The following is a 6,061-nucleotide window of genomic DNA, read 5'->3' on the forward strand; positions in this document are numbered from 1 at the left end:
TATTTTCTTTGCTGTATTTCCTTAATTGGCTTTTAAGTATTTTAGGCTATATCTAAAGCTTGTTTCTTGTATCTATTACTGACTTTTAAATTGATTTTGTTTCCAATAGCACAGTTGGTTTTGAGACTAATAGCTTGTGAGCTGGGACAAAACTCTGAGAGTCTATAATGAGTTTATCTGAAAGTTTATGTCACGTTGTCTTATATCTTGTACTGATTTTGAACTTGGCCTCTAATCTGTTTTTCAGTCTAACTTTTGCTTTGCTAACTTTGGTAAGAAAATCTGCAGACACCAGAAGGTCTTAAGTTTCATTTACATTTTCAGCCAGCACTGCTGTTGAAGGGAGCAGTTTTCTTCTAGCCGCTTGTATCAGTGTAGGTGTTTGCGTGGCTGCATATATGAACAGATTGGGGAATTGATGTGGGTTAAAACCAACTGTGGTTTGGTTGTTTTTGTATTGGGTTGTGTTGTTTTTTTTTTTTAAACCAGTCTAGTTTTAACCAGGTCACCAATGTGCCTTACCACACATGTTTGTGCTGGTACAAGCAAGAGATTATAAGATTTCTTCTTCTGTTGACAGTGCTGGTTCAAAAGATACAAGTACTTGTTTGGGTTATTTTTATAAAATTTTCTCACTTAGAATCTTAGATGTGATTGATTCCATGCATTAAAGTTGTAATATTCTGTATGTTGCACAGTCATGTTTTGCTTTTATTCCTTCTTTTTCAGTCAAGCAAGTTCTAATACAAATATACTGCAGTATATGTCAGGAGAGCATGACAAAAGTCTGACCTTGAGCCTTTATTTCAGTTTTTGCCACAAGCAATAAAATGCAGACTTTGAATAGCCCCCACATAACTAGAAAGCTTATCTACAGGTGTAGTTTTTGTTTCTGCCTTGTTGCTGTGTTCTCTACGTCCTTATAGTCAAGGACTATCACAGATGTTGGCTCTGCTCAGTGTCTGAATTCCAAGTGGTATATGCAGCTCAAAGCATGTGCTAAGGATCATATTCTAGAAAGTTTCAGTGTCAGATCTTCATGGAATTATCTTAATACCAGCATCTTCAGCTAAAAATAAAAATTTACATTAACTTAATATGGAAATTCAAATCCTTACGGTCTGTCAATCCATTAGTTGATCTGTCTGTTTGGGATTGGGCTCAGCTCCCCTGTGCATGTCTGCGTGGACCAGTGGCTCTTCTCTGCAGTGTCAGAAATGCTGTGGTTTAGGTGGTGGTAAGTACCTCACTTGTGGTGATACTGTTGCTCAAGAATAAGCTCATTTGGTTGTTCTTCTGCTCTTGCCTCTGTGGATATTCTTCCAATAAAACTGACAGCTTTGTGTCCTTTAGTTTTCCAGTAGTGAGGAATCTGTCCTACTTTTCCATAGCATGTGTCTGTTGGAGGTGGCAGTCTCCTATGATCACAAAGTTGCTACTTCTTGTGTGTGTAACCATTTTAACTTGATAAAGAGTAATTTTCAAAAAGTAGTGGCAGCATTGGGAATCAGAAACTCATATTGTTTGTTTTAAATTTCTGTGTGTTTCTGCGATTACATTATTTTAAACTCTCCATCACTTAATTTTTTGGGGTTTTTTTTGTTTTTAATTTAAAGCATGGATTACCTTAATTGCTGCTGGTGCAACTGCACACAGGTATGAATTGGCTTGCTGTTTGCATATGCTAACAACAAAACACCACCAGGTGTCCTCTGTTTCTGTATCAGATCTGAATTACCTCCTGGAGATCTTCCTCTGGATTCTAATTGAAAAGATTGATTTGAAACAACCCAAAGTGGTGGGGGGAACACACAAACCTTTTTGCTTAGTTTTGAAGAGGTTGAGGTGTGAAGTCACTTGGAAGTGTTTAGGAAGTGTGTGCTATTTGTTACATTTTGTTAGTATAACTTCCCCACACCCAAGCAAGCTTATTTGTAACCCTGTGAGTCACCAGTATCCAAGGGGTTATTTTGCAACAAGGATGGAGAAATAGCTGGATATTTCTAGGTATCTTCTCCTGACCTGTTACTGAAATGGGCTCAGTCATCACCATGCAAATATCTACTCTTCTCTTGCTGAGAGATTATTACCAGGTAACGGTTAAAATCAATCAGCAAGTGGATTTTTACCAGGCAACAATAGTAGTCAAGATAATAGAAATAAAAAGGAGTATAAAAGTTGGTTAAATACTGAAATTTATGGCTTTTCTTCTTGGTTCTGTCTGCTTGCTAGTTCTAGTCAGGAAAGGATTTCTGTGACAGACTGGCAATGTGTGAGGAAAACATATTTTTTTTTACACAGCAACACTAATCATTCTGTGGGATGCAGTGAAACGTTGTGAGACGAGAATCGTGATGTGTTCCTGCAGGTGGTGTACTGCAGGCTATTTCAACCCAGGCCAAGTAGTTATTTTGTCCCCAGTAACTTCTGAGCTGTGGGGAACTGACCTCTATATGAGACCAAGTACCACATGTTGCCAGCTGAAATCCTGTGGGAGCTGGCAACTGCTGTTTTGCCAAAGTGATCAATAGCACCGTCATTCTTCCTACTGAATGCTTTAAACTAGCGTCCCACCTTAAAGCTTTTAGGGGAGTTGCAGCTTATTTTCTGTATTTGGATAGGAGTGATAAGAAAAAAACACTTTTAATGTTTTTTTTCTTACTCTGTGGAGACATCAAACAGCAACAAATTAGGGTGTTCCCTTGTGTTGTTATTAGATGGGACAAATAGGAGCTGTAGGTTATCCCCAGTTCATTACTTCCTATTTGAGCTCTGCACTCCTGAATTATTAACAACCCTGGCTCTGGAAAGGTAACAGAACTCTAGCTGTATTCCCAGTGGCATTAACCTGGAGCAATACCAGATGGAAGTAGTGAGGCAAGTGATGAAACTCCACCAGAAGGTGACTTCAGTAACAAGTAATTATGATGGTAATAATGCTTTCAGGGGTGTGACTGTAATAGGATTTTTCCTTACCATCTGTATTTTTAATTCTGTTTTGTGAGTATTTCTAATTGAAAGAGTATATTGTGTAATTAACTGAAGCATTTATTAAGGACTTGTGTTTTTCCTATGGTATGTGTAGATAGTAATAAGCCATGTCGATTGTGTTAAGCTAAGGGTGTAATGATTTGAGGTTTTGAATGTCTACCATGTATTCTGGAGTGGTTCTTTGGTATTTCTAAGTATTTTAGTTTATCAACTGTTAACTATAGCTTAGGTACATTGTATTACATAGTCTGAAAAAGAGAGTGAGATTTTTGTGGTTTGCTTGTACAGTTTGTGTGTTGGAGGAACTTCATTGTACAACAATTCAAGTGTATTTAACCTAAATTATTACTAATATACTAATAATATCTTTGAATCTGTTCATAAGCAAGGCAGTTATAGCTTCAGTACAGTACATTATTTATTAGCCTAATAATTGTAGCCACTAAACTGCATATTCTCATCATCATCTATTACTAAAGCAGTACTGAAATTCTGTGCACACGCAAAAAATGTGAAAAGGATCATTAAGCAGAATAAACAGCAAGTGACTGAAAAATACATCACAGTGATATTTTAAGCTAATGCTTGTGTGGGCTGTGTGAAAGCACAAAGAGTTTATCTTCTACAATCCTTTTTGTAATTCTGCTACTAAACAAGTAGCTTGTACTGCTGCTTGCCTTTACCTGGCTAGGCTAGGTAAGGCCCTTTATGTCCTGAAGCAATAGAGGGAGGAGAGCAAGATGACAGGACTGCAAAACAGGAAAAAGACAAGTGAAGGTGTTGACCTAGAAAATGACTGATGCAATTAATGACCATGTCCTCAAAAATGTCATTTTAAGACAACTTATTTCATTTTTCATAAAGGTTGATCTTAATCAGGAGGAATCTTTTGTCCCTCATATAGTCGTAATTTATGCTCTGTACCCTTTCTAGGTTCTAGTCCAAATGGAGACTCTAGATTGTTATTCTTCATTCCATGTATGAAAGTGCAAACTGTCATTGTAGTTCCTCATTTATGAAAATATGCATTTGCACTATATTGTTGTTATCAGGGAACCCTACCTTTTCTTGCATTGCTTAAGCGGATTTATTTGAAATTGTTATAGTGGGCGATACAATCAATGGAATTAATATTCTATGAAAATTGGAGCTTTGAATATTGACTATAGTTTATAATGTCATGGCAATATTAATTCATCATGTTCTTGAAAACTGAGAAAGCATATTTTTTGACATTTTGCATACTAATTTAGAAATGACCATGCTTATCTGCATTTCATAGAGTTGGATATCTGTAGTGGAAATGAGAAATATTTAAAAGGGCATTTTCACATAGCTAGTCAGTTCTGTAGGGTTAATGTTTCATTTATTTTACCATAAATGCTGCTTCTTGAAGTGCCTAAGTAGATCTGTCTGAAATGTCTGCAGTTCACTTGAGTAGTGGTTATATTTACTTTCTTATTCTGTGTTGAATTCTATAAGGCTTTGTCTTTCTCATTTAGAAGGACCTCAGAGGATTTGAACTACTTTGCAGAGTGGCAATTATAAGCTAGATCTTTTTTGTGGTGAATATTTTTCTTTTGGTCTCTTGTAGTTACAAAATCTTTGAAGAAGCTTGCAGAACATAGTATCTTTAACTTCAGTGCACTCGTAATTGGAAAAACAGAAAAGAGAAACAGTTGAATTTTAATTTCTGTTAAAAAGATATTTCTCTTTCCCTTTACATAAAGGCTCAAAACTTCAAACTAATTTGACTTATAAAAAGTATGATATAGAATGAACTTAATTTCATAATTATTTTTTGTGTAAATCATGAACGGATGCACTCTGGTTGCGACAACATCCTTGTTGACAAAGTGGTAAGAGATGGATGGGACCAGAGGTGGAAAACTGGCCTGTCAAGCTCCAAGGGTAGTAGTTAGTGGCTCAAAGCTGAACTGGCAGCTGGACATAAGAACAGTTCTTCAGGGAACAAAACTGAGTCCGGCATCACTCAATAGCTTTGTAAACAATCTGGATGACTGGACTGAGTGCATATTTATGCAGTTTACAAATTACTCCAAACTGGACAAGGGATAGATGTACCAGAAGGAAAATTGATCACTGAGATATATCTCAATGCATTGGAAGATAGCGCCAACAAGAATTGCATGAGGTTCAACAGAGATAAATATAAGCCCTGCACCTGGGACAGAATGATCTGAGGCAGCAGTGCAGGCAGGGTCTGCCTGACTAGGTGTAGCTCAACTGCAAAGGACCTGGGTGTCGCAGCAGATTGCAAGCTGAAATGAACAGCAGTGTGCCCTTGCAGTGATGAAGGCAGACTGTGTCTTGGGCTGTGCCAGCAGATGTTTTATCTAGCAAATTGGCAATGTAATTATTCCACTCTTCCTGGTGCTTGTTAAACCACATCTGGAATATTGTGTCCACTTCTAGTTCCTCAGTTCAAGGGGAACTAGAAAAACATGGCGGGGGGAACCCCAAACTTTTTGCATTGAAAAACTGGAGAGTGTTTAGCAGAAGGCAACCAAGACAGCTAGAGGGCTAGAGAATGTGGCACATGAGGAAAGGTTGAAAGACAATGAAGAATTGGGTTTGTTCAGCCTAGAGAAGAGAGGGGATCTGATTATAGTCTTCCAATAGCTAAAAGTTGTAGAGATGGTCTCACTTCACAAGGTGACAGAATGAGACAACAGACAATAAACGTCAGGGGAGATTCGTCTGCATATATGAAAAAAAACCAAAACTTCATAAGAGCTAATAAACACTGGAATATGTTGTCCAGAGAAGTGGTGGAATCTCCCTTTCTGGTAATATTTAAGATTTGACTGCCAGGGCCCCACGAAACATAATTTAAGGCCCTGCTTTCAATGAAAAGTTATACCAAATGGTCTCCAGGGTTTCCTTCCAACATAGACTTTTCTATGATTGAATTGTTAGCAGTTTTCTAGTCCCAGATAGATTCTGTCTGAAACTCTTCCTTGAAAACCTTCCTCTTCGCTGGATGAAGTTCTTATTCTTTTACAACTAGGCATATTTAAGAGAACGTAGTTTGACTGCTGTGTAAACA

The sequence above is a fragment of the Vanellus vanellus genome (genome assembly GCF_965231255.1).
Source record: "Vanellus vanellus genome assembly, chromosome: 9".
NCBI lineage: Eukaryota > Metazoa > Chordata > Aves > Charadriiformes > Charadriidae > Vanellus > Vanellus vanellus.